Source organism: Polyodon spathula, chromosome 18 (assembly GCF_017654505.1).
Source record: "Polyodon spathula isolate WHYD16114869_AA chromosome 18, ASM1765450v1, whole genome shotgun sequence".
NCBI classification, from domain to species: Eukaryota; Metazoa; Chordata; class Actinopteri; order Acipenseriformes; family Polyodontidae; genus Polyodon; species Polyodon spathula.
Genome location: NC_054551.1, coordinates 2,536,710 through 2,549,160, shown reverse-complemented (window position 1 = coordinate 2,549,160; position 12,451 = coordinate 2,536,710). Strand labels below are relative to the sequence as shown.

At 39.4% G+C, this 12,451-nt stretch overlaps 1 long non-coding RNA gene across 3 annotated transcripts; it reads left to right on the top strand.

Annotated features, from left to right (window-relative positions):
* The first annotated feature begins 5,129 nt into the window (after positions 1 to 5,129).
* LOC121331180 lies at positions 5,130 to 12,172 on the top strand. 3 transcript variants are annotated; one of them, XR_005951942.1, is made up of 8 exons: positions 5,130 to 5,343; positions 5,824 to 5,976; positions 6,121 to 6,302; positions 8,861 to 9,010; positions 9,427 to 9,538; positions 10,290 to 10,387; positions 11,026 to 11,124; positions 12,090 to 12,172. It is a non-coding gene; the product is annotated as an uncharacterized LOC121331180 (long non-coding RNA). The 3 variants fall into 3 exon arrangements; XR_005951941.1 differs by lacking the exon at positions 12,090 to 12,172 and having other exon boundaries at positions 11,026 to 11,231; XR_005951943.1 differs by lacking the exon at positions 12,090 to 12,172 and having other exon boundaries at positions 10,290 to 10,395; positions 11,026 to 11,114.
* Positions 12,173 to 12,451: the final 279 nt, after the last annotated feature.

The following is a 12,451-nucleotide window of genomic DNA, read 5'->3' as shown; positions in this document are numbered from 1 at the left end:
AGGAGAAACATGTCTAAAAAATAAAAACTATGGGAATAACCATTTATTATGTGATCTTTGCTTAAGGGTTACTGGTGTAAAGAGTTATAATACATTATCTAATGTAAGCAAACATGAAAAATGTTAAATGGTGGTAACTAATAGTACTAGATACTAGCATTGCTTAAAGATAGGAGTTAAGCGTATTCAAATACATTTTTTTCTTTTAATTTTTTTAAGATATAATTTTCTACGTGTGCATTTTGCACAAACAAGTGCCTTAAAACTCGAGCACATTATCCTACACAGCCAAAAGTCGGCTTTGAATACAGTATTGTAAGATTGGGAGCTGGGGGGACTGGGCAGCTTAGGTATTATTATTGCAGAACATTTTGCAAACAGTCACGTTTCTTTCGGCATCTAAGAAGTTCTAAATGTGTAGTTGAATGATGTACCAGTAGACAGTACAGACAGCAGCTTGCTATGCAGCCCCATGCACGCTCAAGATAGGGAAAAAAAAAATGTAATCAATTTCAACCACTTTTCCTTTTTGCCAGGAGAGTTACTCTTCATGGAAATAACTGAACAGCAGGACTGTTCAAATCCTGTATTGAACAGTTAGAGGATGAAGACTGCCTTTTTATCTATTAACAAAGACCTCAGAAATTGCACCAAAGCTATAAGTAACACAGTATGTTTCAGCTCGTTAACGTAACTGTCGAGATTAAAATCTGCAATATGTGTTTTTTTTTCTAATTGAACCTTTACAAAAAGGGATTTTTAAAGAACAGTATATATATATACACACACACACACTTTTTCCCCCGTCAGGAATGTTTTTGCTAAATGAAATTCCTTGTGTTTTATTTTATAGACGGGTTTTCTTTTATTGTAGTGCATGAGTTTATAGAGCATTTCCCAGTGACCAGCACTCCGATACCTAGCTATATAGGGTAGCTATCGCAAACTGTTTTTATGGTTGAAGGTTTTTCATGAATGCTCAGACCATTTGCACTCTGGGATAAAAGACATTACAAGATGGTTAGAAAAATATGATGGAAAGTTTGGCAGAAACTTTTCTATTCAAACTGGTAATATCCCCCCCCCCCCCCCCCCCCCCCCCCCATTTATTCAATTACTTTGTGTCGGGTATCTTAGTAACAACTACCCAAAAACAGGTCGTGTTACACAGTTCTTGGGATAAAGCAACGAGACGAAACATCCCTTTGAAAACCCTAAAGTTGGTTTATTTTTTAAACATAGCCTCTGGGGTGTTGGTGTGTTGATGATAGGTGGAGGTTCAGTTGTACATTTTGTAGGGGGCTTCAGATACAGCAATTACCATGAATAAAGTTTTTTTTTTATTTTCTTTTTTGTGTGCCCTGCTCTTGTAGTCTGATTGACAGCGACCCAGGTTTAGAGCCATTCTCTCTCTCTCTCTCTCTCTCTCTCTTTCTCTCTCCCAGTAAATAGTTAAGATTTTTGTCTGCTGATGACTGTCTAGAGGTGGCTTGTGGTTGAGGTGGGAGACCCCTTAGATCTAAACCCAGTTCACTTTAACCATAGAGCGTCTCTTTTTATGTGGTTCGTGTGTGCTCTTAAAAACCACAGTGTCTGCTTCCACCCACGTTTCCCCTGTCTGGTTCATGTTCTTAAGGTAGAACGGGCAGGATTTTTTTCATTTGCATCTTCATTTACGTTAAATGGGCCAGCTTAATGGAGACGCAATATGAAAGATGCTATATAAAAAAGATATATATTATTTTATGTGTCATTTTAAAAGTAATAATTAAAACAAAAAGTGGTTTTATGAATTATAAAGTCAATGAATTAAAGTCACAGAGATGGAAATAAGAATGCAGCTAGCCGCATGAGCCATGTCCAGGTTCTAGTATTAACTAAAGGGTGGGTAATAAAGTAAACCCTGGAGTGGATCAAACTGCTATCCACTGGTGTCAAGCCTCTATTACCTCATTTTGGTCAGAAATGTAGTTTTAACCAAAAAAAAAAAAAAAAAAGATGAGACATGCTTAATAACGTTACATTTGTTATATGGGTCTTTTTGAAAAAAACTGAATGTGTCCATCAGGTGGTCTTTTGGATAATTTTACACTTTGCTTTCTTACTTTTCTTCCCTCCTCAAAGCCCAGTTCAGGTGCTGCTGTAATGCCTGTACATTCTTATAGAAATACCATATTTCTTGGAAGCAGCACCGGCTATATAATCTGTAGCAGGTCCTGGCTGCACTGATAAAACATGGTTTTTATAACAGCTGCTTATTTGCATTGCCAGTGTTTTACATGGCATTCATAGAAAAACTAGCATGGGAGAACAGAAGTTAAATTCAGTTGAATATTAACAGGCACCACTTCTATTTGTTCATCTTCCATGTAACGCAGGATTTAGAGCAGTGGACCTTTAGCATTCAGCCTTTTGTGTCTGTCATACCTGTGAACTTACTGCAGACTATTGCTTACTGGCAATGCAATTCAAAATTAGTCACCACGACGAAATGTTTTATATCTGGAAGTTTCCGTAGTGCATTTTATTCCTCAAGTCTAACTGAACAAATAAAGTTAGTGCTTTAAGAAAGCAATGTTTGTTTTGTATTTGATAGCTAAATGTTGGCTTACCTTTTTATAGTAAATTACCAGTGGAGTTTATATACCATTGTTGTTTTTGTGCTATGACTTTGCATTTAATAAAAATAATACAAAAAAAAAAAAAACATTCACTTCACTGAGTGTTGAGACAAGCTATATATCCTCTTGTCACCTTGTAGTTATCAAAAACAGAATACATGTAATAACTGATGTAATTTAAAAAAACCCTGTGTATTTAGGCAGCCTGGATTAAGATTCCAACAGTTATGTGTTTTGTAACAGGATTTGCTCAAAATCATGGTCAGGCAGTTTGGCACTTACTGGGTAACCAATGATAGCTGATTTAAGCTTCCAAAGCAAATGTGCAGCTAATGTGGGGTTGGTTGCCAAAGATGCAGCACCTCTTCATAAGGCACCAAGAGGGTGTGTTCCCTATAACCCTAAATAATCCCTCTTGCACACAGAAATTAAAATGTGCAGCAATTGCTATGCTATCAGTTTTGCTATGGGTCCTGTATTGTATACTGGCACTGTGCGCACCCCCAGATTCCTGTATTTACAGCACAGTATTCTCTGGAGATGCCCAGGCTCTGGGGAAAGATCAATGTGACCGGCTTCATTGGAATGAAAAAGCATTGAAACACATGACCCTGCATGATTCCCAATTGAAACAGCAGGATCAAGAAAGAAAAATCTTTGCAGCGCAATTTTTATATTGATGTTCCAAAGGAAAAAAGTATGCAGACACTAATTAGTTTGAAAATCCTGTGTTACCCAGTCAAGGAGTGAATCAGGTGTGGGTTTCTTTGCTTTATAATGTACAGGGAAAGGGACTTGTTAAACTGGTATTGAACAATCATTACCAGATCACTGACCAGGAAAAACCAGTGTTAGTTATTTTTAAATATATCTTTCATACACACAGTCATAAACTTGAATGTAAAACTTACAAGTGGACAGTCCTTGATAAAGGCACTATCCAAAACATTTTGTCTGCTGGACTTTCCAGCAGAGATTTTAATTGAATTATAACCATGTCTGCTATTTTGCGTACATCATCACACTGATCCTTGTTGCAAAGTATTTCTACATTACAAAATGGTTAACCCCACATTGGCATGCACAGAATAATAATAATAGTGTAATAAAAAAAAAGATGTTTGCCACAGTTGCCAACAATAAAAGTATTTTTTAACAACACGCTGGCTTTGGGTTTACATGTATGTTAACAAACATTAATGTTTTCTTTTTTTCTTATTTGGTGATTTTTAATCTGAAAGCTTCAAGGTATGGTCTATACTGCAGTGGGTTTATACTGTACACATACCAAAAGTTCTGTTTTCTGGCAAAAGGATTGTTGCAGGCACTGTGGTGTCACTTTTAGAACTGGCCACTGTATCTTTAGGGGGAGCAAATACTGCTTTCATATTAGTTCTAGAATGTGATAGACATAAAGACAATGCAGTGTTCTAGAAAGAGTTCATTATTAAGGCTGCAAGAGGATGTTCTGAAGTGTTACTTTGTGTTGCTATGATTTCAATGTTTTTTTTTTTTTTTTTCTGTTCATGTTTCCATATATTATAAAAAAATAGGCTGATACATTGTTTCATTTGTTTGCAACACCTGTGTCCCTATTACCACTTCCATCAGTGTTGTAGCACAGCAACCATTTCCTGATCATTTTTATGGACCTGGATCGTCATTGAAACAAAAATATAGTACAGCTTTGTATTGAACAAAAGACACGAGAGGTCAATCGGCACATCCAAGAACGGCATCTCGACAGGCTCAGCCCTGAAGGATGCCAGTGAATCGGCAGCAACGACCTGCTTTGATAACCGGATCCGTACACCAGTCACTCTGTATACAAATATCGAGCGAGCCTCCTACTCTCCTCGCCCCGAATCTCTCCACTCAACTTAAGTACTTGGTGGAAATGCAACCCGCACACTACATGGGTCCGGACAGCCAGCAGCTGCTAGTCTCCTTCATTCAGTGTCTGGGGTGGCTGTTGTATGTATTGTAACGTGCTATCACCTCCATTGTGGTAAAAGGAGAAACAGGATTAGGGACCCGTCTACTCCCGGGGTGGTTTACATAGACACCCACCATACCTATAGCACGTTATGGGGTCTTGATTGACAAATGGGGGTCCCATTGGGTGTTTTTCGTGGGTTTAACATGGGATTATGATAGGAGATTGTGTTATTTTACTTAATGTATTTGTTGTTGTATCAAAATAGCTAAAAAAAAATAATATATAGATGTATTTGTAGAAGGCATATCTCGCAAGTAGTATTACTTTTGTAAGTATTGTAGCGTGCACGGGGAAAGGCAGCAGCAGGGCTGATAGGTGACGAAATCACACACGAAGACATAAACCCCGATATACGCTCCTTGCAAAGGAGCCAGCTCTTTTGTACAGCCGGGTTGGCGCCCGCCCTCCGCCTGTATGTGGATTGCCTCACCCTGTGTGATGCCCCTGCCTGCGTTGATGGAGATCGCTATAGCATTTCTAAACTGCAGTCATTGTACTTTGTAGCTAGGAACCATGTGTCTTACAGTTCTAGATTCTTATCGGGATGATTCTGAAGAACACACTTTATTGTTGTCCTTGCCGTATTAAAGTCCGGGTATGGAGCAAAATACAGTTATTTCGGTTATTTATAAAAAATTTTTTAAAAAAGACACATGATTAATATCATATCAGAAGTAGAATTATATTCACTGCGGGAGCGGAGAGTTTCATCAGACAGGCCAGGTAAAAAAACTAAACGGCCTGTATTTACACGAACGCCGCAAACGAAATGTGGAAATGGATATACCCTTGTTTTCTGTTTTATTAGAGAACTGACGGAAGTTAGACTTTTTTGAAAAACCCACTGCTTCGGAAGAGCGTTTATTATTATTATTATTATTATTATTATTATTGAGGTTGTAAAATGCAGGTTCCAAGATACTGGTGGCGTGAAAGTAATTTGTGCAAAGCCTAAATAAGGAATAGTGTCATTGAATGATGTATTGCTTATTAGGCCACTTTAATAATGTATTTACGTAGCAAGATGGAGATAAAGACTTAAGTAAAGTTGCATTTACTTAACCGTAACCAAATCTAACCATAACCCTCGCCTGATTTCAGTGGAGAGTTTAGTCGTTTGGTGCAGCATTAATCTGCGGGGGATGTGGGCTTCGTGTTGGAGTTTAGCTTAAACCAGTCTGGCCTTTAAATTGCCCCCTACAGTACAGGCAAATACAAGATGAAGACCTGCAGAAGTTATCCACTCATGTATCCAAACTCCTCCACGGTAAATACTTCGGAAATGAAACCGTGGGTGCCCAGCAGAGACCTTTTATTTTTGTACCTCATCGTTTCAGCAACAAAATACAACCGGACGTAAGTGTCTACTGGTTTATTAAAAAAAAATAAGGTGTGCCAGGTACAAATACAAATATAGAAGTGTGCGTTTTATTTATCGGGAAAGCTGGCTTCTGTGAGCTGGTGTGTGATTGGTTGGTTTTGGTGTCTCCCTTAATTTAGATTGCCCGAGGATGTCCTTCAGATGCTGCGGGACCTGCTGTGCTCCCCCCAGACCACTGAGCAGTTCGGCACTGTCTTGTGCCATTCTAAGGGAGAGTATTCCCTGTGACTTCTGGAACCTGTCCAGTGAGGAGGCTAACAGTAAAACTATGAGCCATGTAGCTGAGATGACTCTTGCACAGGTAAGCAACTTCAAAACAGTACTTTTTTTTTTAAATAAGGCTACCTGAGGATAATAATTGTATACTTCCAATATCTTGTATTGAAAAATAACTGAAAAATATACTTTTCTCTGTTTTCAGTTTAATTATCTTTCCTGTACTACTAGAGCAGTCTGCACTTTGCATCTGGTGCACGTGTGTTTTTCATGAACTGTACATTAATTGTCCATCAGGAGGCGGTGATGATATGCTTATGGTTATTTCTGGATGGGCTTAGGAAGGGTTGGTCACTTGTGTAGAGTGAAGGACTTTATTTATTTAAAACTCACCAGGTTAAATTAATAACCGTATCCACAATCAGAATCAAAAGACAGGAGCCTCTACAGGAAGACTGCGTGACACGTCCCTCCCAGTTCTGCATACTTTTCCTCTTCTTCTCAGGGAGGTAATAAAGACGAAGTGTCATCTCTGGTTCATGGTGTTCTAAAGTGTCTGTAGGCTCGCCAGCCCGAGGGTCAGAGTTCACGCTACCTGCTTCTACTTTTTGTAGACTTTTTCTTAACAGGTCATCCTGTACACTGTCTTTACATGGAACTTGGCACATATTAATCCCTGCGATCTTCAGCTGTCTAGTTTCAGCTAGGTTTGGAATTCTTTTTTTGTTTTTGTCTTTCAGCTCTAAGGTACGTTACAGAAAGACTAGGATAATTAATTCAGTAGTCTGTGTCGTGATCTGGTGAATAAAATTGGGCTTAACTATACATATTAGTGCAGTGCTATTTTTCATTGAGGGCCCAACCAATTTAAAAAAAAAAAAACAAACATGAAATTGAAGAGGATATACCATGGGGAGGGTTGGAGGGATAAGGACCTTGTGCACTACCCTGAAACCCTGTGTCCCAGTTGGCGGGGTGGTATATAGAAAGTATAAGCCAGACGATGCAGTTCCTGTTTGAACTCTTATCGCTTGGTAGGCGAGACAGCAGCTGCCGATTTTGAAGCGGTGTACAGGCAGCTGTTTACACAAATCCCATCCAAGTTATTCCAGGAGCCCATGCTGGCTTTTGAGTTTACCCAGTTCTGCAGAGTGAATGTGACAGTGCTCCAGGAGAGTGTGAGCGTCTTCAAACACAGCTACCCCAACCTCTTCAAGGTGAGATTTGTGACACCAGCTTGAAGGGTTTTTACCTCAAGCTACAAAGAAACACCACTGGGTTTTGGAGAGTGCTTTATCACTTCCCTGATGAAGCTGTATGGAAATGTCCAGATCAATCCAACAAGCCAATCAGAAGTTATAAGCACTGAACCTTGGTAGGCAGACCAACAAGTAGACCATGTTGAAGATAGGGGTGTGTTTCTTTATAATTGTAGTGTCTTGCCGCTGTCAAACAGACTGCATTTATGTAGTTTGTTGAAAAGGTGTTTTTATAGATTTGTAAAGTATGCAGTGCATCACTGCTAAAGTGATCTTAGTCATAAGGATAACCGCTGCTATTTTGTTCCCTGCTAGCCACTGGTATGGAATAGCTCTGCCCTCATCTCTGAATATGTTGAACTGCTTCTGTCTCTGATTGGTCCAGACACTGCCATTGAGATTCTCTATTCCCTGCAGGATCTGTCTAACGGTAGCCTTTGCATTGCAGCTAAGGTGCTTTTCAAATATTGTATTATGGCTTTTAAGAGCATGGTTTATTCAAGAAACCACTTTTCTATTGTGTTTGCAGTAATAAAAAAAGGGATGATAATTAACTAATAATAATTTGGTCAAACTCAATATAACATGACTCTGCTGGAAATGGAAATTGTTTTCTGTAAAGTTTGATAAGGTACTACACTTAAGTTGATGTCCTCTGACCACCATCTTTCATCTGCAGTTTCATTGTCATCATTGCAAGACTTTTTTTTTTTCTTTTTCATTTCCTTGTTTATTAAGAATGAGGTAGGCCAGCTGGCAGCTGTTTAGAATCATTCCGTCTGTCTGAAATGTTTACATTTTCTTTTTTTTTTTTTTCTGAACACATCTGTCAGCTAGATTAAAAAGGCAGGTTGACAGTCTGCTGAGAAACCATAAAGCAGGGAACAGCTACAGCGCTGTGCAAAATCTGCCAGTAGCGCATATCATATTAAATATTATAAACATTGGTGTTTGTTTGAATTAATACACTGTGCATTTATGAAAGATGGATTTAAAACCCCATATGCACCCCGTTTGAGTTTTTTTTTTTTTTCATCCACTGTCGGTAAAACTTTACTAAGATTACACTAGGAATAAAAACTAATTTAGGGTTAGAAGAAAACTGCCTCAGAATAGTGAGTAAACAGCTACACAGTATTGTTTATCAAATGGGTGGGCTTTGATAGCAAGAGTTCCCTGTCTTTATGGTGGTGAGGCAGGAGTTTTACATTACTTTGATTTTAAATATTATATATATATATATATATATATATATATATATATAATATATATATATATATATATATATATATATATATATATATATTATGTGTGTGTGTGTGTGTGTGTGTTCATACAGGTTCTAGTGCCCTTCCTAAATCACACAAACTGTCCCATGTTTTAGATCTGCATCCTCTCAGCCCTCTGAGAGGATACCCCTGCATCCGAGCGTGAGGATATCAAGCTCAATGGAGGCGTTCAGACACCCCTACTACAGGGGCATGTCCCTGTATATATTGAGGGACGAGGCAGGCACTGGAGACCCTATCGACAGGTACTGCTCCCTGCAAAACAGACTGGACCTCGCAAACCTCCCCTACTCCTGCCCTGCTGCAGCAGCATTCCCTTACTCGTACTTACAGTTGCCTTCTACCTGCAGATGAGGTAGACTGCTGATTTCCATACATGTTACAGCGGACTTGGGTGTAAGAAAAAGGACAACCAACAGACTCTGGTTGTGTATGATCATACCGATTTTTGTGCATTGTAATGTATTAAGCAAATGAGTTGGTATATGTAATATGACCGAGTGTGCTATATAAATTTGGGAACATGATGAACTGCAAATTCCTGTTGTTGGGGATGTTGATGGTTACATTTTGGTTCTTTTTTTTTTTTTATTGGAACACATTAGATAGCTTGGTAAAGGTGAATGTTACTAGATGGAAGCCTTGTCTTTTTGATTCGTAGGTTGAGTGTGCTTCATGAGGTGCTAGCGGACATTGCTGACAGCCCGCGGATTGTGCAGTGCGCTCAAACCACCCCCGTCCTGCTCCAAGCCTTCTTTAACAAGGCAGCCCAGGTAGCTGTGGTTAGAATTCACACAGTGTTCATTCAGCTTTAACACATGAGTGCAGCCGCCTGTACCATCAGGTTTCAGTATAATGGGGTCAAATGAGAAAGTATGAATTAACTTTCAGTTGTGACTTGTTAGGATATCAGTCAGGGGGTGTTTAAAGATGAATTGACATCAATTTAGAAAAGTTAATTGGATTATTTAGTGAAGAAAGCATTATGTTAAGTACTGTGTGTGCCTTTCTAACACACTGTATGGTTAGTAACTGTATGGTTTGTATTTGATGGTAATTCATTTATAATAAGCTCAAATGGTCCACTTTCTTGCTGGAAACCACTGAAAGGAGTAACCTGATATAGAGATGGCCTGGATGTCGCGGTGCCCGCTAGCATAATTAATTGTCAAGTGTTGCAAGTCACTGCATCAGTCATCTCTCTCAGCCTCACCAGCTGCTAGACTGCATGGTGCAGCCTCTAACAGTCCTGGAATTAAACTGACAAATAGCACGGCCACAATCCGATAGGTGTGTGTGTATAGCCTGAGCTCGGAGGGAAGTAGATGAGCGCATCGTTCTCGCAGCCTATCTTCTAATTCCCTAACCCTAATTTCCTGCCTGTTCGTATACATAGCAGATTGATAAAGCATTTAATCTGCATGCCCCTATTTACCCAATATCCTCCTGTCTTGATTCAGTGTTTCATCTTCAGTTGCCCCTTGTTAAAGATGGGCACACTTGTGAAAGGTTTTGTTTCATCAGTTTGCAGATGAGAAGTTGATAAACCAGCTGGTGCTTGTTATACTGGAGAGGAGCAGCCTGTTGTATGATATACCGAGCTACAAGAGGGAAGTGCAGAGGTGAGCCAGTAAGTTTTTAAAATTAACCAACTGAAAACAGCAGTCATGTAATGAAATTGACCACCAACCCAGCCCAGCCAACATTGCTTTGTTTGGGAATCTTAATTGTGTAAAATATCTTTTTAATCCCAGTGGTGATTGTTTTAATATTGTTTTCCCACATGCCTTGGGTATTTGCTCGACTTGGGAATTGCTAAAGGAAGTTAATTCACCACCCTCCACTTGCTGTATTATTCCAAGCTCTCTGTAAACAAAGGCCCCTCATACTCGCTGTTATTACAGCATAAGAAACGGCAATGTGATTGATATGGACTGTATTTTGTCACAGACGTGCACAGATAAAACTCCCAATATGATTACTCCAAGTTACCTTTGTGTTTCCTCTGTTATGTATTTTCTTTTCTGTATATTTGTTCAATCTGCCAATATCGAACAGAGGAACTAATCCATCAGAGCCAATGTCACAGTCTGGACAGCTGTAATAACACATGCTGAGAATGAGCAGTGTGCCAGTTTCTTAACTACAGTATGAACTGCGCTTCAGGGTCTCCTTGGGTATAAAAGTAAGATGCATTCTTTCATGATCAAGCCTGCATTGTAAAGTTATTGAGCCAGTTCTGTTTTTTACCCACTACAAGGTGTTTAGCTCCCAGCTGCTGGCGCTGTGTAAACTGCACCCCTCCCTCACTGTGGAACAGTCCAAGGAGCTGATGGAATTCTCAGGGACCACAGGCAAGGTACGGGGCAATGTCAGTCCCTTGGCAGGACTATGAGTTATTACTTGGGGCACACTTTACATACAAAACCCTTTTTTTTTTCTAACCGTCATAAGTTGAGACTATACAAGCCTTCAGTGTTGAAAGCTGAACTGCATTCAACCAAGGCAGATTTAAAGAAAATATATTATTATTTTTATTATTATTATTATTATTATTATTATTGAACATTTTTTAATATAACCAAGCAGTATAGAATTGCTTAGCAGAAGGGCACGTTTCCTTTCCGTTATTCACAGCAAAAAGCTTTCTGTTCCAGTCAAAGAAAGCATGTTGGCAATGCTATAAACTTAGTAGCACTTCTGAAGTGTCCAGGAAATGGCATCCGCTGAGAACATCACCCTTCTAGACAAAATGAGGAACATGTGTTAGCTCAGGTTCTTTTTTTTATAATGTAATTTTTCTCTTAAACTTGTTTTGTTTTGTTTTGTAAAACAGGGTCTGAAGTTGATTTTCTCGTTGTCATGCTGCATTACGCTCTTGGGTATTAAAGTCGACACAGTTGCATTAAGTAACATAAACAAAAGGCAGTGGTTGAACAGGAAGTTTGCTTTCTAATATATTCCAAAGCTGACTTTGCTTTCACCAACAGCAGCTGTGTAAACATTGGCAGTTTTTTTCACATCTCCAAATACAGACATCAGTCCCCCTGCACAATGTTTGAGTTTGAAAGCATGGTTATCAAGCAAATGGCAGCAAATATTCCATTGCTTTCACTGATGCTCTCTTTGTTATTATTGCTCTGTTTTGTGCTTAAGTTTCGTGATTACGACAGGTTAAAAATCTAGTGAATCCAGTGTGGTACAAATACAGTAAAGGAGGATTGGTGTGATTCTTCAGATGCCTGTCTTTGAAGCCCTTACCCCATGCTTGGTCTCTGCCAGGTCCTCCTTGTCAGTTCATTTCATTGTTTTTTCCTTGCAAAGGGTTTCCTTGTTTCTCCTGAAGATGCGTTCCTTCGCCCGCAGCGTCCTCTTGGTACAGCGAGCATGTCCCAGTTTGTACTGGCCCCATTGACGGAGGCTATTAGCCCATGCTGGCACCGTGACACCAACACCTCCCTGCCCCTGGCCATGAGGACCTTCAGTAAAGTACTGCAGAGAGACTGCAGATTCTGTCCAGGTTAGAATCAAAAGCACCTGCTTTCTGGTAATCAGATCTGAATATGCACTTAAGGACAGTTGAGGGGAAAAGAACCTGCTCTGTTAGTCAAGTTTGAGTGACTACATTCTGTTCTGAGGAAAAGCATAAGAAATGTACAGTTTAAAGATTTTTTCTTTTTTTGTGG